Below are 22219 nucleotides of genomic sequence, written 5' to 3'. Positions count from 1 at the left end.
ACGAGACTGCTGAACGGATCCACCACGGGGGAGGAGAGGCCGTACAACTTCAAACCCCTTCTCCCAAGAGCCAAAACTGTCAGACGCATCAGTTGACAAGTGGCAGGTAGACAAGGATGGCATGGCAGAACCCACTCTGGCAACGTCAACATTATCCGCAACAGAGGAACCCACCCCATCCAAGGCCAAAACGGGGCCACGAAAATGAGGGACACCTTCTCTCTCCGAAGCCTGGCCAGGAGTTTGAGCAGAAGAGGGAACAGAGGGAACAGAGGGAACTCATACAGGAGAACAGTAGGCCAGGGAAGGGATGGAGCATCCACCCCCCACACTCTAGTGCTGGGGACCTGGAGAAAAAGGTGGGAAGGAGAACATTTTTTGAAGAAGCGACTAGGTCCACCAGAGGAGTGCCAAACCAGTGACACAGTTGAGCAAAAATAGCTGGATCCAGACAGAATTTGAGGGAAGAAGGAAAAGTCCTGCTGAGTTTGTCGGCTAGAAGATTGTCCTTCCCACAAATATAGGTGGCGGACAGGAAGAGATGGTGAGACTCCGCCCAACATCCCATCTGAAAAGCCAAGGGAAGGGAGCGGGATCCCAGGCCTGACTGTTGATGTACAATTTGGCCACCATGTTGTGTGTCCGGACGATCACCATGTGACCTCGGAGTAAGGGGGAAAAATGCACCAGCGCCAGAAAAATTGCCCTCAGCTCCTTCGAATTCGAAGAAAGCCTTCTCTCCTGAGGAGACCAAATCCCCTGTACTGTTAGAGAGTCCAAAGTGGCCCCCCAACCCAGACCACTTGCATCGGTAGTAATCACCCTCAGAGCAGGGAGAGCGAGAGGAACAGACTGTGTCAAGCTGCAGAGATCAAGCCACCACTGCACCAAGTGCCAAATGCGGAGGGACAGTGGAAACAGAGAGTCTAATGACTGCCGATGTGGGGTACAATTAGAGAGCAGATGCCAGACCAGAGGACCCAGGATTAGATGAGCCCAGGGGACAACAAAGATGCAGAACTAAGCAGAATTCAAAGACAACATACCATGTGACTTTTAACTTGCAACCATTCTCAAGCCATCAAAGCACTCTTCCGACCCAGAGACAAAAGCAAATTGTGCAACACCAGTGCACGGTCCCAAGGAAGACTGACTGCCCACATCCATCTGGAAATGAGCCCCGATAAACTGAAGATCCTGTTTCGGGGTCAAATGAGATTTCTCCCAATTCAACAGGAGGCCAAAGAGCACCAGGGTGTTGCACACCAGAACAATCTGAAAAAGGAGCACAGACAGAAGAGGATTTTGGATGAGCCAGTCGTCCAGATAGGGATGATCATCACCCCCAGTCTGTGAAGATGAGTCACCAGAGGGGCGATGACCTTGGTGAACATCCTCAGTGAGGTAGCCATCCCGAAGGTAAGGACCCTGAACTGCCAATGGATGCCATTCACACAGAAGCGGAGGAACTGTTGATGGAAACAAGCAATGGGAACAAAAGTCAAAGGAGGGTAGCCACTCACCTGGATGAACCAGAGGAATAATGCACTACAAAGTGTCCATTTTGAATCCATGCTTCTTGAGGAACTGATTCAGTAGTTGGAGATTGAACATGAGCCGAAACGTTCCCCCCCCCCCGGCTTGAGAACCAAAAGGCCGTGAAGTAAAACCCCTTCCCTTCTCGCCCCTCTGGGACAGGGACCACATCACGCTTTGTGACAATATCCACAATTTCTTGCAACAGAACAGACAGGTCGAAAGTGCCTGTAAGGGACTCCATAGTACCCGAAGGGGGAGGAAGGCTTTTGAAGTCCAGAGAATAATCTTCAGAGATTATACGTAAAAACCAAGCGTCCACAATATGACTTTCCCAGGTAGGAAGAAAAGCAGCCAGACAACCTCCTACCGGCAGGGCGGGATTGATTCCCAGGTTTGGGGTGGGGGAGAGGAGGAGGCTTGGAGAAAGGACGAGTAGGAAAAGAGGAAGACCAATTAGGCTTGGAGATGAAACATTCAGAAAAACCTTGGGAACACCTCTGTGAAGGAGCCTTCCTTGATGGTTCAAGCCTGGATCGAGATCAAAATAATTGTGTATGTTTCTGGTTCTTAAAGGCTTTATGGAGCATAGGTTCTAAATCATCACCGTAAAGGCGACTGCCAGTAAAGGGCATATCTAATAACCCTGACTTCTGGACGCATCCACCTTCCTATCACGTAGATACACATGATGGTGGGATTAAACAGAAGAAGCCATGGCAGAAGTAGAAGCCTTCAAAACATCACAAGACACATCCGCTAGAAATTTTGCCTGAGTCGCCATCTGCAAGAACAAGGAAGCACAGTCAAAGCCCTCCTGTAAGGCCAGAGTAAGAGAATGAAAGAGTTTAACCAAAGATTGAGAGGCGTACACCGCATAAATAGCAGCCCGAAGTGTCAGGATCAGGTCGGAAAAGGACTTCTTCAAGGAGGCCTCCACTCTATTGTCCTCAAAATCGGAAATAGGAACTTCCTCTGAAAAAATGGACGGATGACCAGCTGAATGAGAAAGAAGCGGATCAATCTTCAAGGAGGAGGGAAATTCAATATCACCCTTAGCCAGAGGATAAAGGTGGGTCTAAAGCTGATGGAGGTCCGCCTTCTCCTGATCCCACAAAAGAAGATCCAACACCTCCTTGTTAACAGGTAAAGCAGTAAGAGGACGGGAATGAAATTGTTGGAAAAGACCAGAACTAGGTCCAGGAGCGTCACCCTCCACAGAAATACTCAAGTTGTAATCCAAATGGCGAAACAGAGACAAAAAATCCACTTTTTAAAGAAATTTGGAGCAAGGCATTGCCTCTGCCACAGTTGAGTCAGTATCCTCATCACAGTCTGGAGAAGGTTAAGAAAAGCAAGAGGAAGGCGAAGATACCAGAAAGCAGGAGACAGAAGAGGTTTTTGAGGAGGGAAAGTAACACATACCCCCAGAGTCCTTAGACCTCGAAAAGGCATCAGAGAGAGAGGACAAAAGCAGTTGATGTTGATCTTCTGAAAGACCCAGGTTATAGGAAGTGCTAGGTACAGCCTACTCAGACCGAGAACGCTTTCGCCCTTCCTGGACGTCACTGGAGAAATGGTGGCACATAGCAGACTTCTATTTGTGAGCCATGATGAAACAGACAGAAGAAGAAAGCACACAATCAAATATATAAGGACAAGAAGGACCCCAGAAAGAGCAGACCAAATACTGCACAAAAATCCTGAAAAAGAAAGCAGGCAAAAAGAGGAAGGTATAAACAACAAGCACCTAGTAGTCCCCAGGATGAGTTTTATTCATAATGTTTTATTTTTAGTTTTTAGTTTTTTAACAGCAATGTAAAATCAATAACCAGTTGAGTCAAGAGAACAGCAACAAGGCAAATGTTACCATCTGACGGAAAAAGAAAAACCAGGGGCACTGGGAAACCAGTGCACACAAACCCAGACTGGACGACCTTCTACCGCACTAGGGCGCACAAGCAACTCGGCCCAGCACGCCAAAAGAGACGCATGCTAGCTTTCAAGGAAGGGTAGTGAACCCCAAGCACTGAACCTTGCGGTGCTGGAAATGCCAGAAGCAAGGCAGTGTGGATGCAAACAAGGCACTGGCAACACTGACACCGTCCCCGACATGGCCCTCGGGGTTGAAGTCAGTAGTGGGGAAACCTCCCACATAAAGCCTGCAGGGAAGCAGATGGTGGGCGCACAGGAACAGACCGTGCCCACTTGAACGTGGGGAGGGAGATCCTACGGCCAATGCAAAACACTGTGCACAAGTCCAGCAAGCATGTGGTGCAAAGCACATCCCAAAACATGGCAGGAAGCAGGACCGAAGGCAGCACAGATAAGCACAGTAGACCACAAGCACCTCAAGGTCTGCTTCCCAAAAACCCTAGCAAAGCGACTAGCACCATGCAAAACAGGACAAACACATTCAGGGGAATGAAACAACAACCCCAAGAGTCCCAGCCACCCAGGGCTTACCTGACTAGAACAGCTCAGCACCTGAGCAGACAGAAAAAAACAGGTTGTTTTCTGGGCTCCTTGCCCTTATATTGGTAAAGGGTACTTGGAGGATAGAAGGGGGGAAGGGAGGGGAGGAGTTGAGTGGAACTTTTTGATTGGATCTGGCTACGACACGTAAGCCTGGGTAGAGGTGAAACACCTCAATGAAGTAAGCATCCTGTTAGACCTGGCAGCTTTTTGGCATGCCTCCCCTGTCTTTTTGCCTTCTGACCTCCTATTTTTATGGTATACTGGACTCTGTTTTGTTGGTATATTGTCTCTGTGCACTTTACCACTGCTATCCAGTGCTAAAGTGCAAGTGCTCCCTATGTAAATAGTATTAGTTTTTAGGTTATCCATGATTGCCATATTTGGTTTACTGGCAAGTCCCTAGTATAGTGCACCAGGGGTGCCTAGGGCCTGTAAATCAAATGCTACTGGTGGGCCTGCAGCACTGATTGTGCCACCCACATGAGTAGCCCTGTGAACTTCTCAGGCTTGTACTGCAGTGTCTGTGTGTGCAGGTTTAAACTGCTTATTTGAACTGGCAAGTGTACCCACTTGCCAGGCCCAAACCTTCCCTTTTACTACATGTAAACCACCCCTAAGGTAAGCCCTGGGTAACCCCTTGGGCAGGGTGCAGTGTATTTAGAAAGAAGAACATGTACTGGTTTGTTTTATATGTCCTAACCATGAAATACTGCCAAATTAGTTTTTTCACTGTTGCCAGGCCTATCTCTCTCATGCGTTAACATGGGGGCTGCCTTTGACTATCGTTTAAGTGCAGTTTCCCTTTGGGAGAAGATTGAGATTTGGAGTTTGGGGTCTCGGAACTCACAATTTAAAAATACATCTTTTGGTAAAGTTGATTTTTAAATTGTCTGTTTGAAAATTCCACTTTTAGAAAGTGGGCATTTTCTTGCCTAAACTATTCTGTGCCTCTGCCTGCTTGTGTATTCCACATCTGGGTCAGACTGACAGTTGGGCTGTTGTGAATTCCCTCTAGACAGTGACACAAAGGGAGCTTGGATTTAGCCTACATATCCTGATGAGCCATCTGAGCTAGAGTGGAGGGAGGAGTGTTCACTTACAACTGAAAGGACTGTGCCTGCCCTCAAACAGTGCAGTCTCCAGCCCCCTTGGTGTGTGTGTAAGCCCTGGCCTGGACAAGGCAAGATCTTGTCAACAACAGAGACGTTCCTTTGAAGTTGCACAACTTCAAAGGCAGAAAGGGGCGTAAGCAGTGGACCCAAAACCCCAAACATTTAGAATCTTTCTGGATCAAGAGGAACCTCTGCTAAGGAGAAGAGCTGAAGAGCTGGAGAAGGAGTACTGCCCCTTTGCTGTGTTGTTTTGCTGGGTTGGCCTGCAGTTGCTGCTTCTGCATTAAAAGAGAGCAAAGGGTGAACCTTGCTGTGTATCCTGCTTGAGAGAGTTCTCCAAGCGCTTGGAGTAGAGCTTGCCTCCTGTTGGAAGTCTCAGGGACACCAAAGCCTTCAGTTTCATCTGCCTACAGCACTGGGAACTGTGTGTTTTGTGCTGTTCAGGAAGAAAACCCACTGCGAAGCCACCAACGATGCAGCTGGCCTGCGCTGTGATCTGCCAATGCTGGACAGAGCCGCACCGCCTTGCTTTACACTGCAACCCTGGTCTCACCGAAGGCACCATCTGACGCCGCCACTTAGCTGCTGCTTGCACCATGACCTGTGGGCCCCACTCAATGGCATCGCCTTGCTCACACCACAGCATGGGCATCCCTGATGACGATGCTCCTTCTGACACCGGCGCAGCTGCTGGCACTGTGGCCTCTGGACACCTGCGGTGAGGTACTTGAGGCACCATCCCGCACCGTAGCCCCGGACCACCAACACCAGTACCATCCACTCCAGTGTCATCACCAGGCGTCCCTGTCTGCACTGCGACCCGTGGACGCCGCCCGGAGCCCGTCACACGCTGCCGACTTGTGCCTACCGACGACAGTGCTTCAGCAACGACTACACCACTGCCTGCACCGTGAACTGGTGACATCGCACATCGCACTGCCCCTCACCATGGGTCTCACCGAAGCTTTTTTTTGTCACAGGCCTGCCTGATCTGATCTTCATTCTCACCCTTGTGCTGGTGTGAACCGTTCTAATTGCCTTAAACAAGTTTTCCAGGATAACACTTTTTTTCCACAGGGTAGCTCTATTCACCCTGTTGAATGCCACACTGAAATCCAAATAACAGGTATATAATGCAGATCCTTGTTTAAGGACATTCTCGGCCATTAGTTTTATAGCTAAAATGTCATCCAATGGCTCCTAACCTTTTCTGCAAGGTTAATGATTGTTTGTGGTAGCCCATTACTCGAGTTAAAAAAAAATATCATGGGCAAGCAGGGGTCAGCCCATATGCCACTTGATGTCACTGATTTTTCAAAAGATAAGGTAAAGGTTTTGCACTTATGAACATTAAGACAATCATCGTAGGGTTTAGCATAAAGTGGCCCCAAATCAAAATGCACAAATTTCTTATCGTTTTTCAGAATCCTTAAGTCATGGATGGCGAACATTTTTAAATACAACTGAATACTGAATCTCAACAGTTCAGTACTAAGGGTTAAAAATATAGGTGCCGCTATTGATCCCTGGTTGACATCACATGATCTGAAGTGAAGCATTCTGACCAATTGTTTTTGGGTAGTCACAAAAGATGTGAACAAGGCCACTGATGCCCATACGAGACTCCAGAATGACTTTAACTCCATAGATTTGTCACTAGACGGGTCTAGCGCCAAAGTATAAATATGGAGTTAGGTTTGCACTGAATTTGCGTAAATAAATATGCAAATTTGGTGCAAAACAAGTATAAATATGCCCCTAGGTCTACCCACACAAGTGAGATATCATTTTTATCGGAAGACTTGGGGAAACACAGAGTAGTAAAACATTTGTTATTACCAGTTGCATTTGGAAGGCATTTGTGCCTTCTCTAAATCACATGCTAGTATGGGCACCCACAAATTCAAAGATGTACAAATAACCACTGCTCCTGAACTCATTATGTGGTGGCCATTCAAAAACTACATAGGGTTCCACTCTTTATACAATACCATAGGAATTACTCTATACGCGGTAAACAATTAACACCGTTGTAATGTGCAGCTCTGTGTACCTCAGGTTCTTGAAAAACATACAAACCCTATATATCCCCATAACCAGAAGCGCCTAGTAGACGCAGTGGTATATTGCTTTTATAAACTGGCTATCAGAGAAAAGACTTTGCAAATGAAAATGTCACAAATAGATGTTTGTTTCCACACAATTTCAATATTTTCTATTTCAACAGTTAGTTTACTTAGGAAAATCTTGAGAGATATACACAAATGACCCCTTGTTGCAATTAGAATTTAGCCTACTTTATAGAAATCTATAGTTTGCTAGGATCACCCATGGGTTTCACAGAGGTTTCCACTACAAACTGGAAGTAGATTATAAAAACTAGGAAAAAAGGGCTACCTCTTTGAAAAATGCCAAAACTATGGTAAAAAAACAGGTTTTGTGATTCAACTCTGCATGTTCCTTAAAGCCAGGAAGATGGTGACTTTAGAACAGCAAACCTTTTGTTGATGCCATTTCAGGGAAAAATCAGACACCTTTTTGCAGAGTACGTTTTGTCTATTAGTCTCCCAAAAAGCTAAACTGAATTTAGACATATTTTGACTGTTTATTCAGTCCTCTCTAGGGGACTCCACAAACCTTGGCCCTCTAAATTCCCCAGGATATTGAAAAAAAGGATGCACATTTGGTGTGGATACCTTATGTGGAAAAACAGCTATGGAGCCCTAAACGTAAGCTACCCCACATACCTAACAAATGTTTTAACTTTCTAGGGGAGAAGGCCTAGCATAAAGGGTTAAGGAGGTTGCCTGGGGACAAAACAAGAGGACTGAATATTGTGAAGATGAAGGTGAGGAAGCTGAAGTTAGCCAGCACTGTGAGCGTAAGATGTGATCCTCAGCTTCATTTGAAGGTTAGGGTAGAAAACATTGCAAGTGAGGGAGTGATTCAAATAAAAGGTTTGATTTGTTAACGATTCTGGGTGAGGTGAAATCTGAAGAGTGTCAGCCCCTGTATCATCAGAGATCGCATGGGGTAGACCAATATTAGGAAGGGTCTGATTGCAACTAGCAGTACCTTTAAGTGGTTTGAATCTGACATAAAAGGCTACTAAGTTGACTTGGTTGGTTTGTACCATCACCTTACTATTATTGTACAGGTTGATGTTAAGAAAGACACAGGAATTAGAAGGAGCAGAAAACCTAAGAGGTGACCTCTGGGCGACCTCTGGCGCAGCAGCTGCTGTATGGCTTCCCAGTTCAATCGATACCTCCGGATGATGTCCTGTTCCCTGAGGCCAGGGAGGGTTGTCTGGGATCTGCATGGTGGAGTTTTTCCTCATGTGCGGCTCTCCAATGGTAAGTTGGTGGGCATGAGCAGGATTTGGCATCCTGTATCGTGATTCATGTTCACTAGGATGCCAACTTTTTCCTATCTTCCTGTTTGACATTCTTTCTCAACTTTCTGAATTTCTCTCTCTTGCTGTTGGTCAAAGTCTCATAATGGAAAATAAGTAATGGTTCCAAAAAATGGATGCCTTTGCCCATTACCTGCTACCACCTACACCAGCTAAGCAAGGTATAAAGTTGATGGAGTCCCATCAAGCAAGTTTTATTGTGTGGAACAGATGTGTTTCTGTGAGGCCAGAATTTACACTGAAGTGCATGCATAAATTCAGCGCTTCTGGGTTGTTTGAGGACTTTGTCCATTAACTTTTTCTCTGCAGTTTTGGTTTACATGAAGTCTGTATAGATGATCTTGTTTCTAGCACACCCACAAAATAGGAGGTTTGAGAAGAACTTGTGCATAGACATGACAGAGAACTGGAGAGGAAAGATGGAAGACCCAAGAGAAGTAAGTAGTAATGATTGTAGTAGGTAGAAAGCAAAATGGCGGATTATCCTTACTGAGAGTTATATTTCTTAACTAATTGAAATTGAATTTGTAATTTACTTTATTTGTTTTAAAGATTAATTACTTGTCCCATGGATGTAATGCAAAACTAATTCTCTAAATCAAATACCGAGTTGTTACTGACATGTCTGTCATCATTGCATTTTTTATGAGGGAGGGAGTTCAAGGCTGTGAAGGTACGCATTCTGGTAGCTGCCTGGAAGCCTTCTAGAAAAACATTTAGACATGAGCAGAGAAGCCCTCTAAATAGAGTAATCTTCACTTTCAGGGTGTGACTCCTTGAGAACAGTTGAAAATGCAGGTGCAGAGGCCTGTACAGGACAGCAGACCTCTACTCATGCACTGCAAAAAGCCTACCTGTGTTAATGCACACTCTGTTCCTTAAAAGTAGGCATTCAATGAATGGCATTGTCTGCGCCCCATTGCAGAGAGCCTACATTAACAAAGTTGAAGCTATCTCTTAATGACAGCCGGTGCTGGCATTCCAAACATATTTACTCTGTGAACCCATAAATTTGGGGCCATGGTTGGCAGAGGACTGGGATGAGGTCACAAGGGGCGGAGCCATGAAAAGCAGTTTGGCAGTCAAGCTATACATTTATTTTTTAAACATCTGCAGCAAAGAAGTTGGCAACAAGGACAAATGAGACAATAAAGCTAAGCAAAGCTGAATTAATTGGCCACAAAGAGGCTGCAAATAAAATAGCTTACAGGGTTAAGACACCTGCTGCACAATGGGTGAAATAGAAATATAGAAGTGCAGGAATACCTTGTCCCAGAGTACCTATTTACTGCTGAGAAGTGCTGGTACTTTAGCATTGAAGCAGTGCTGAGAAGTGTCAGTATTCTCTCTGTTCTACGTTGGATTGTTTTTTATATAGGAAGGGACAGGCTCCTGCACAAAAACAATCCTCAGAAGAAAGCTAAAGCACACATGGAAAAAGGAAAAACAAGGGAAAACAAGGGAAAATTAACATATTTCTCCTTGATACTCCTCACCTGGGGAGGCATAGTATTTTAATGCATTTCCAGGTCTACCACTAATGGTGGAAATGCGCCAAAACTGGGAATGTGTCAAAAACCATGGGTGGATGCATGGAAACACTCAAGGTTCACCCATGAAATGCCTCACTGGGGCATAGGAACGCAAGACAGTGATTTGCGCTGCCTTGCATTACTCTAGATTTATCAAGCCATGCAGGGCCACGCAATGTGGGCTTGCATGACTTGGTAAATATCTCATAGGCTTTGCATCACCCTTGCACCTTTTGCGTGGTGCAAGGGTGAGGCAAAACCTTAATGAATCTAGCTCTGAGTACCTAATAGTACCTGCCCATTTAAAGACTGTTGCTGCAGATATGTCTAAGTGCCTAGCAGTTTTCAGGAGATTATAAGACCGGTAAGATAACTCTGTTGGTTAATGCAGTGCCAGGAGAGTTCTTTGTTTTGCCAGTCACAGTTTTACATCATGAAGTAGCATAGAGGGTTAAGATGTCTGCTGCAAAGCACACCATGCACCATGCACCATGCACCATGCACCATGCACATCACATATTTTGATTTTATATAGTTAGGTAAGGGAGTTGCTGCTTTTGACTCAGAAATCCTTTTGTTACTTCAAGTTCATAAGTTACAATCCCAATATAGCACCCTGAGCTATGAACCTGCATCAAGATGCTGCATGAAAACTACAACTCATGGATTTAGATCCATATTGCTTATTTTCTCAATCTGTTGTTATGCTATGTTTTCAAAGAAGGGTTCCTTTGCGTAGAATAAAGTCTTGTTAGTAAAAGCAAACCAAATAACTGCATTACTTTTTACACCTTATAGACCTTATTGACTTTTGTAACTTTTCCTGTGCATTCCTTTACACAGTTGCTTGATTTATTGTATTGTTTGGGTGATGTAAAGTGCTCTGACACTCTACACTGGAAAGATAAGCACAATAAAAGAATTAAATAAAAAAATAGTAAATGCCGTTTAAATTGTTATTACTGTAATTACTCTTATTCAGATGCAACTAGCATTCATACAGAGCATGCACATATCTTTCATAGGGATTTGAACAAAGTCAAAAACCTGCCTCCAAATCATAATTTCTCTGGAGTACTTGGGAAGTGATAAACTGTTGGTTCCTTCCATTTCATTGGCTTCTGGGTGTTAGGCTCAAGATGGCGCCCATTATGATACGGCACTCTGATTAATAGTTGTGACCAGTATTGGATTTGCAAACCAATGATACGTCATGAAATTTAGAAGGAGTTGGACTATGTTCCATTCATGTCCCTCCACCTACCTATTTATTTTCAGCATCTGTAGATTGAAGAGATGAACTTTTAAATAGGCTTTACACAATGAGGGAAGTTGCATTACTCTATTGTAGAGGGCTTCAAACTTTTTGATACGAGACCCCTTGGCCAAAAGTTTTTAGGAGAAAGGAGCCCCTCCTGACAAACATTGCTAAAACCTGGTACTCCTCATCATCAACAACCACAAGCACCTCCAATTCCAACAGCAAATAATTTTTACAATGGAGAAATAATATTAAACAGTGATTAGCAATGCAAAGGTTAGTGGGTGACTGTGGTTCGTGTCAGAGGCTTACCACACAGCTCAAACAAAAAGGCCCTCATCATTACATTGGTGGTAAATACTGCCTACCGCTGTGGCGACAGCCGCCAAAAGACCGTCACCGTGGCTACCATCCGTCCACCATAGTATGACCACAGCTGGATTTCCGCCACAAGAAGGACGGAAATCCAGCTGTGGCCATACTGGCAGATGGTTATAGGGTGGAGCAGATACCACCAGCTGCCCCACGCCAGTGGACTGGGGTCTCTGTACAGGTGGGCACTCTGCTGATTGACATGTCCTGGGGACAGAAGTGTGGGTACGCTGAGTGGGTGCTGTGGTGTTGGATACTGAGGGGGAGGTTCTGTGGTAGACTGGGAGTGGGCCGGGGTGACCCGCTGTCCAGTGGTCCCTGATGGGCAAGGTTGTTGATCCAGATCCTGAAGTCCAGAGTTACTGTCATCACTGGGGGAATCTTCTGTTGGGGGACTGAATAGTCGTGGCACCTCCTCTCCGTTGACATTGGCTGGGGAACGTGTGGGGATGTAAGTGATGTATTATGTTTCATGTCTGTGACATACTGTACATCCCTGGCTTCCCTTCTATCGTTGCTGTTGCCCTGCCACCTTTGTTTGTGTATGTTGATGTATTGTGGGATTGTTAGTTTCCCTATGCTGTGCAAGCTTTAGTGATGGGTGTCCTTGCAGGGCTGGGAGAGCTGTCCATGCATTTGTATGGCATGCAGGGTTTGGCATTGGGGTTAGTCAGATGTGTAGGTGCAGTGTGTGGGATAGAGTGGAGTGATGGGAGTGAGGGTGAGGGGGTGTGATGGCATGCAGGTATGGGGGGTGATAAGTGGTAAATGTTGACTTACCAGCGTCCAGTCCTCCGGATACTCCAGCGAGTCCCTCAGGATGCAGTAAGGCCAAGACTTGCTCCTCCCATGCTGTGAGCCATTGGGGAGGAGGTAGGGGTCCACCGCCAGTCCTCTGTATTCTCAAGCTGGTGCCTTGCTGCCATGGAACGCACCTTCCCCTGTAGGTCGTTCCACCTCTTCCTGATGTCGTTCCTTGTTCTTGGGTACTGTCCCACAGCGTTCACCCTGTCCACGATTCTCCACCATAGCTCCATCTTTCTGGCAATGAATATCTGCTGTGCCTGTGCTCCAAACAGCTTTGGCTCTACCCTGACTATTTCCTCCACCATGACCCTTAACTCCTCATCAGTAAAACAGAGGTGCCTTAGTGGGGACATGGGTGTTGTGTGGAGTGTGTTGAGTAATGTGGTGGGGTGTGTGATGTGGGCTACGTGAGGGATGTATGGGTGTATGTTGTGTGTGTCTAGTTGTCTCTGTGCTCTTTGTGTCAAACTCCTGGCAGTAATTGTTGTTCGTAGAGGGTTGTGGGTAATGTGGGAGTGTGTTTTATGGTGCTGTGGGTAGGTGGATGTGGTGGGTGTATGAGTGTCAGGTGTGTGCTTTTGGTATTGGCCAATGTAGTGTTGTTTTGTATTTGGGTGTGCATTCTGAATGCAGTGGTATGTACGCCAACAGTTTACCATCGTTGAATGTCTGCTGTGGTGATTCGTGAGTCATGATGTGGTGGGTGTTGTTTTGTTGGCGTAATGGTATGGGTGTTGGTACCAACAGTTTAACACTGTTCTTTGGGCTGGCGGATTCTGCTGGATGGGTTTGTGTCATATTATGAGGAACGGATATTCGCCACTGCGGCGGTATGTTGGCGCCCATTACTGTGGCGGTAAGCGGGATTTACCACCAATGTTAAAATGAGTGCCTTCATCTTTAATGTTAGCCCTCACCCTGTCAGTCACTCTGTAAACTTTGTGTTTAACAAGAGGACTGTCCTCAGTGCCCACATCGTGGGTACACAAGTGTGTGATCCCTGGGATCAGAGAGAACAGTGAGGCGAACTGACCCAACACCGGGCAACAGTCCCACTGCTGCTCTGGGGTCAGGGAGGGGGAGAGGATCACTCCCTCCACAGACCCATCTTTTTCTCCAGTTGACAGGAGGTCAGGAAGAGACTCACTCTCTTCCTTCACCCCATCATCTGTTGCTAGGAGCATGGACAGTTCAGTCCGCTCAAAGTGTGGCTTGAGCCGGTTCACATGCAGGACCCTTAAAGGGTTCCTGGGAGTCTGTATGTCCACCAGGTAGGTGACTTCACTCTTGTGCTTCACCTCCTCAAATGGCCCAGTCCACTTGTCCTGGAGCACCCTAGGCTCCACTGGCGCCATCACTCACACTTTCTGACCAGGTTGAAACTCAACCAGAGTGGCATTCTGTTCATACCAGCTTTTCATGTCTTCCTGGCTTGCTTCCAGGTTCTCCTGTGCGAGACTCCTGAAGCGGGAAGTCTGGTCTCTCAGAGCCAGCATGTAACTGAATACATCCTGGGGGGTTTACTAGGGGCTTTCTCCAAAGCCTCAATGGCCAGACCCAGCTCAAAAGGACTAAAGCCAAGCCCTTTTTGAGGTACCTCCCTGTAAGCAAACAGAAGGCATGGCAAGAGGACATCCCACTTCCGCCTCAAGTGTTCGGACACGCTCATTATCATGCCCTTCAAGGTTCAGTTGAATCTCTCAACCACCTTTAGGGCTGGTAAGGTGTGGTGAACTTGTGCGTTATGTTGATATGAAGTTGGTACCCCTAATGGACACCACCTCCTTGGGGAACCCCATGCGGGTAAAAACCCTCATCAATGCACGGCCCACCACAGGGGCAGTGATCGATCTCAAAGGAATGGCTTCCGGGTACCGGGTGGCATGGTCCACCAAGAACAGGATAAACCTGTTGTCCATGGCTGTCTTGGGATCCAGAGGCCCCACAATGTCAATACCAACCCTCTTAAAGGGGGTACTAGCCACAGGGAAAGGTTGGAGGGGAGCTTTACATTTCCCCCCACTCTTGCCACTTGCCTGAAAGGTTGGGCAAAACGTACAATGAGCAACAGAGTGCCTGCACATTTGGGGCCAAAAGAAGTGGGTGACAAGCTGCTTAAAGGTCTTGTCCTGACCCAAATGACCAGCTATAGGTACGTCATGAGCCACACCCAGTAGGAAGGCTCTGAAGCACTGGGGCACTACCAGTACACGGGCTGACCCAGGCTCGGAACCTTTGGCTCCCTATATAGGAGGCCATCCTCCCAGTAAATCAAATGTGATCCAGGCTCCTTGCCAGACGCCTGGTCTGCAGCCTGCAGCCTGCTGCCGTAAACCCTCCAGAGTAGGGCATGACTTCAGTGCCTCATAGAATGCTTCCCTTGTGGGCCCCCTTCATGCTGCCACTGTGATAACTCGGGGACCTCACTCAGTTCAGCCACCTGTTCCCCTGTAGGCTCCAGGGCCTCCCCACAGGTTCAGCCTCCTCCTGGACCGTGGGAACTTCTGGGGCTGGTTTTCTGCGCCCCATGCCCTTCTTCCTTCTGGCAGACACCAGGGCCACTCTTTCAGGCTCCACAGTCTCCTGATCAACCTGACAGGCTGCCGTAGCCCGGGTAGACACATAGGCCCACCCAGGCAGTCCCAACATTTCCAAGTGTGACCTGCTTCCCACCTCCTGCCAAGAGGAATCCTCCAGGTTATTGCCAAGCAAACAATCTACAGGCATGGTTGGACTCACAGCTACCTTCAAGGAAACTGAGACCCCTACCCCCATTTGAAGGGAACCTGCGCCTCTCTGCATAGGCACTCTGAGTTGTCCACTGCAACTACTTGGCGAAGTATATTTGGATCTATCTGCTCTTCAGACACCAGGTGACTCCTCACTGTAGTCACACTGGCTCCTGTGTCTCTCAGAGCCTCCACCCTCTGTCCACTGATGATCACCCACTGCCTGTACTTCTTGGTGTTATCAGGCACGGGGGTCCTCTGGACCATCTCACTGTCCCCTAGTGAGACAAGGGCCATCTCAGCTGGCTTCCACCCACCTGGAACCAACTCCTCCCCAAGCGCTACACTGGCCAAACCCTGTGACTGAGCACCAGTGGGTGCTGGTGTCCACTTGGGACATTTGGGGCTCCCCCCCTCATGTGACCCACCTGATCACATGCAAAGCACTTGTGGGACCCGTTCTCTGCAGGGCTACCTGTAGAGACCCATGGTTTCTTTTCTACTGGGGGCTGGGATTATTTACCCTGGGAACTAGATTGGGGCCGTTTTGAGAACTCCCCCTGTTTGCCCTTACTCCCCCACTTCTTCTGATGGGGACTCTGCCCACCCTTGGGATGGTCTCTCCATACCTCTTTTGGACCCTGGTGCTCTCCCAACGGTCCGCCTCCTATGCAAGCTTCCTGGGGTCAGTCAGCTTGCTGTCAATTAGGTGGTGGTGCAGCTCTGGAAAACATAAACTGTACAAGTGCTCCCAAGCAATTAAATTGTAAAGTCCCTCATACGTTGTTACCTTACTGCCCTTCACCCAACCATCCAGTGACCTGCATATAGAATCAACACATTCCAACCATGTTTGGGATTCCTTCTTCTTATAGGACCTAAACTTGTTCTTATACTGATCAGGGGTAAGACCATGCCTAGTGATCATGGCGTTCTTCATGATAGGGTAAGTGAGCCCCTGGGGATCCCCTAAGGATGTAAGAGTATCCCTTCCCTCTAACTCGAATTGCTTCCACAGACCTGCCCCCCAATGAGCTTTAGAGACCAGATTCATATGGAGAGCAGACTCATACCCCTTAAACCACAATAGTATGTCATACTCCCTCTTGTAATACTTCACAAGGTCCTTAGGAATGTGCACCCTCCTCTCAGGCTGCACTATGTTATTGCTGCCACCATCCCTACTAGACTAGCTCATCTGATCCAGCTCCCTCAAGCTGAGCTCATGAGCTAACAATAACGTTTTCTCTTCCATGGCCATCCTAATTTTCTCCAACTCCAACTGGTGAGCCCTCTCTGCCTGTCTGTCAGAAGGTGCGTCAATATTTTCCCCGCATGGTGGTCTGTGCATGGATTTTCAGTCTTGGGCTGCCAGCTTCACCCAACAAGCCCCCAGGAACTGGATAGGGCACCACTTGGCAGGGCAGGATTCTAGGCAGAGAGGCCAGGTGCTGGCAGGAGAAGTCTTTGATCGCCCTGAGACTTCAACAACAGGAGGCAAGTTCAGGACAAGCCCTTGGAGATTTCTTCACAAGCAGGAACGCACAACAAAGTCTAGTCTTTGTCCTCTTGGACAGGCAGAAGCAGCAACTGCAGGATAGCTCCACAAAGCACAGTCACAGGCAGGGCAGCACTTCTCCTCAGCTCTTCAGCTCTTCTCCAGGCAGAGATTCCTCTTGATGTCCAGAAGTGATCTAATTTTCAGGGGTTTGGGTGCCCTTCTTATACCTAGTTCTGGCCTACTTCAAAGGAAAGTCTCTCTTGTTTGTGAAATACTGCCTTGCCTAGGACAGGCCCCAGACACACGCCAGGGGGTTGGAGACTGCATTGTGTGAGGGCAGGCACAGCTCTTTCAGGTGTAAGTGACCACTCCTCCCCTCCCTCCTAGCACAGATGGCTCATCAGGGTATGCAGGCTACACCCGAGCTCTCTTTGTGTCACTGTCTAGAGAGAGGTGAAAACAGCACAACTGTCAAACTGACCCAGACAGGGAATCCACAAACAGGCAGAGTCACAGAATGGTTTAAGCAAGAAAATGCCCACTTTCTAAAAGTGGCATTTTCAAACCCACAATCTTAAAATCAACTTTACTAAAGGATGTATTTTTAAATTGTGAGCCCAGAGACCCCAAAAGCCACATGTCTATCCACTCCCAAAGGGAATCTACGCTTTAATCATATTTAAAGGCAGCCCCCATGTTAAGCCATTAGAGTGATAGGCCTCGCAACACTGAAAACCGAATTTGCCAGTATTTCACTGCCAGGACATGTAAAACACATAAGTACATGTCCCAGCTTTGACATGCACTGCACCTTGCCCAAGGGCGTTCCTTAGGGGTGCCTTACATGTATAATAAGGGAAAGTTTAGGCCTGGCAAGTGGGTACAAGTCTAATTGGCAGTTTAAAACTGCACTCACAGACACTGCAGTGGCAGGTCTGAGCCATGTTTACCGGGCTACTAATGTGGGTGGCGCAACCAGTGCTGCAGGCCCACTAGCAGCATTTGATTTACAGGCCCTGGGCACCTCTAATGCACTTTAATAGGGATTTACTAGTAAATCAAATATGCCAATCATGGATAAGCCAATGTACACATATAATTTATGCAGGGAACACTTACACTTTAGCACTGGTCAGCAGTGGTAAAGTGTCCAGAGCAAACAAAACAGCAAAAACAGAGTCCAGCACACAGAAACAACCTGGGAAGTAAAGACACATTTTAGGGGAGACAATGCCAATCATGCCAAGTCTAATACCAGGCCCCAGCATAACTACAGTGCATTGACTTCTACTTCCCATGCCAAAGAAATCATGAGTGGTTCCCCATCTAGCCACAAAGAAGAGACTGCGCGGCAGCATGGTAGCCACAGGGTTACACACCTTACAGGCTGTAGAGTTCCCACAGAGAAGTATGTGGGTGCCCCACAAGAGCAGAGGTAACTTGTGAATAAAAGGCACTTAGTGGTTAACATTTTGGCAATTAGTTGACACCAGATGAAATGAGGGTACTGAAAAAAGGACTGAGTTTTGCACCCACAAATAGATGGGATGACTTAAAGTCTAAGGTAGATTTGGTTAGATTCACAAGAAACTTGAACCTAAAAAAATATTTCCTATTATACCCAAGATGAGACAGCATGTGCCCATTTGTCAGGAAGAAACCTTCTTAACCTTTAAACAGTTGTTGGATATATTAATATGAATGATTTTAGAGACTAATGAAGAACCGGATATTGAAGACCTTGCACATCAAATTAACAATGTCCCAGAAAGTGGTCTTAAACAGAAATCAAAATTTACTCCGTTATTGCAATCTGATAGTGTAATAGAAGTTTTTCAGATTTTGATGTTGAAAGACTCGGAAACACATCATAAATGTAAGATTAATTTTAATTTGATCAAAAATGAATTAAAGGCATTGAAAGCATTAAAGTATGATAGGTCACTTATTAGTAGGCAAGCAGATAAATGTGGTAATGTGGTGGTTATGAATTGTAAAGAATACAGTTCTGAGGCTCTAAGACAACTGAATGTGATAATTACATGAACGTGGAACAATCTGCTCTTGCTATTTTGAGAGAATCACCTAAGGCAAAACTGGAGACAAATTTTGACAGACAATTATTGAATACAGATGAGTATAATATCTGAATGTAGCAGATCCTTTGACTTCTTTTATTTACTTTTTGCCTAAGATACATAAAGGGGGGAGGATATCTCCTGGTAGATGTACGATGCCTGGGACAGAATCACACACAGAACGGGTCTCAGAAAACATTGATGTGTTCATAGCTTCATTCTTCAGTACATTGCCATCGTACATTAAGGACATTAAAGATTTTCTTGCAAAAATAAGAGACATTACTTGGGATCCTGATTATATGTTGGTAGCTATGAATGTGAACAGACTGTATGCTAGTTTTGAGCAACTGATTGGTCTTGCAGCAATAAAATCCTTTCTATTTACTAAGTCAGCAAGATTTTTACAACATCCTTTAATGATTCTTGAACAATCCGAATTTGTGTTATCTAACAACTTGTTCTTATATTAGAATCAATTACATTAACAAAAGAAAGGGAAAGCAATGGGATTCAGGCTTACTTTCTCTTATGCAAATCTTTTTATGGGGATGGATGAGAGGGAGCATGCCTCGACTGATTCCTGGGAAGAGCCACAAAAAGTAGTGTATTGGGGACGTTATATAAGTAACATCATTACGATTTGAAAAGGTGCAATAGATTGAAGTGAAAGTATTTCCCCAACATTTAAACAACAATAGATTCAATGTTACTTTGAGTTTAGAGTACAGTAGAACAAGCACCTGTTTCCCTGATTTAGAACTATTCGTACATGACAGGAAATTTGCATCCAGACTGAATTCAAGATCAGGACATGTGAAAAAACAAATTGACAATTTCCCTTATGGGGGTTTGTGATGGCCAAGAGAAATTGTAGTTTGCAATATGAGTATGACCAGCAGGCACTGGAGATTCACAAGAGATTTCTTCAACAAGGATATGAGGAACAAGGTTTGAATGTTGCCAGAAAGAGAGGTAACAAAATTGAAACTCTATGCATAATGCAGAGGGCTTTAAATTGTAGTTGTTGTTCCACTGGAAGCCAGTGGACAGCAGCTATGGAGGATTTAGCAGATTGATGTCTTGGGAAGTTGATTAGAAGGCAAGCAGCAGCGTTCTGCACAACCTGAAGCCTCTTCACCACATACTCAGGTGAGCCAAAGTAAAGGGCATTACCATAATCTAAACATGAGAGTATGAGGGCTTGAACAACACGTTTTTTGGCTAAGAAAGGAAGAACCTCATAGGATTCCCTCAACAACATCAACACTTTAAAACAGGTGGCAGCAAGCTTTTTTTTTTTTTTATTGAGTCCTCATATATAGCCAAATACAGACAAGAAAAGCCACATCACGTTCCGGCCCTGGTCCTCGGCCTGGTGGTCCACCAGAGCTCAGGTAGCGAGCGGCCCCCATCAGCCTTAGGGGGAAGGCACAAACCAGTCCGCTCCCATCCTCCTAGTTGTAAGATCTTTAAAAACTTAATCATTGGACTCTTACCGAAACCAAGACTCAAGTGTCAGATCAAGTTGTATCTAATTAGTTCACACTGGCCTAATGCCTGAAGAGATGGTTCTATAAAAAAAACAAAAAAGGGTTCCCACATTCTAAGGGACCTATCTGAGCCATTTCTACAGTCTAAATCGGAGATTCTCTTAACTGATAACAACCAATCCCTATGAGTGGGGGGGAGACTAGAGATCCACTTAATACATATTTCCTGCCGGGCTATCAGAACCAAATAGAAAAAGAGATGCATCAGAGGCCTCTCCAATCTATCGCACAAACTCCTCTTGGCAGTCTCATATAACCCAAATACAACCATTGGAAGAGTTATCTCATTACGCCTATTTATAATAGACAAGATCAACTTACCCACTTGTTCCCAAAAAGTATGAATCCCCGGGCACTGCCACCAAAGATGAATATCATCTGCCCCCTCTAGATCACACTTCGGGCAACCACTCTTTCCTTGAAAAGCTATTCTAGCAAGCTTTTTAGGGGTCCAGTAAGCCCGATATATGGTGAACAAGTGGTTCTGTCGCAGGGGGGGCAGATTTAACCACAGACCAAAGAATCTTAATGGAGGCCTGCCAGAAATAAGGAAGATCTAGTGCAGGAAACACCAGGTCCTATTCCTCTGTAGAGGGTGGGCAAGATGCATCTTCAGCTTGTATAAATGCCCAATACCACTTTGAAACCTCTTTCTTTTGGCTCTGTGGACCGGTAATTTCCTTCTCCCATCCCATAGAACACCCGGCCTCTGGTTCTCCTTGCAGGCAACCTTTAATTTGCACATATTTGAACCTTGATGATTTGGCATTGGTTGCTTCGCATAAGGATTCCCAAGAGCTAACAGAGCCCCCACTGACTAGTTGTCCCCACTGCACAATTCCTCCCTCTATCAATGGCTCAGCTAGTACATCTTGGAGACATATCGGAGTACCAGGAGAATTCCAGATTGGGGCCAGCTCACTATAATATGGGATGTCAGCAAGGGTTCTAGCTTGATGGTCCACAGTAAGGCTAGAGCCCAACCACAACCCCAGACTCTTTATTGGCTTTTCAGAGGTGGTAGAGTATCCACACCTTCCGGGACAAGCAGCAGGGACCTATGATGAGAGTTGTTCCTTAATAACATAACCTCTGTCTTGTCTTTATTCAGTTTTAGCATGCAGTCCACCATTCATCTGGCTACCTATTGAAGACAAAGCATTATTTGGGACTACCTGTGTTAGAATTTGAGGAAAATGAAATAACCAACTGGGTGTCGTCTGCATTAGAAACCAATGACAAACCATAAGGGCATACAATCTCTGCCAGTGGGTGCCATATAAATGTTAAAAAGTGTGGGGCTCAAGGAAGACCCCTGAGGCACCCCACAATTAAGACATAAACTGTCAGAAAGGCATGACCGATCAAGAACTTGAAAGGTACAATTATCTTGAAAGGAAGTGAGCCATTTTAAAGCACAACCATTGATATTGGCGTTGGAAATTCTTTGAATCAGAATGGTATGATCCACGGTATCAAAGGCTGTGCTAAGATCCAGGAGAATGATGGCAGCAAAGCCTCGTAGATCAAGGCAACCCCTTAGCTCTTCCACCACTACCAGCAAGTGTGTTTCAGTACTGTGTAGAGGTCTAAAACCCATTTGCGTGGGATGTAAAATTTCATGGTCCTCAATAAAGCCAGACAGATATTTGTTAACAAGCCTTTCCAAAAAGCTTGGAGGCAACAGGAAGCAAAGAAATCGGTCTGTAATTATTCAAAAGGGCAGGGTCAAGATGAGGCTTTTCTAGCAGAGGCTTAATCACTGCATGTTTCTATTGATGAGGAATCGGACCGGTTGTGACTGATAAATTAAGTAGATCAGTTAAAATGGGGGCAATAATGTCT

Source organism: Pleurodeles waltl, chromosome 2_2, assembly GCF_031143425.1.
Source record: "Pleurodeles waltl isolate 20211129_DDA chromosome 2_2, aPleWal1.hap1.20221129, whole genome shotgun sequence".
Classification (NCBI taxonomy): domain Eukaryota; kingdom Metazoa; phylum Chordata; class Amphibia; order Caudata; family Salamandridae; genus Pleurodeles; species Pleurodeles waltl.
This window is presented reverse-complemented; position numbering follows the sequence as displayed.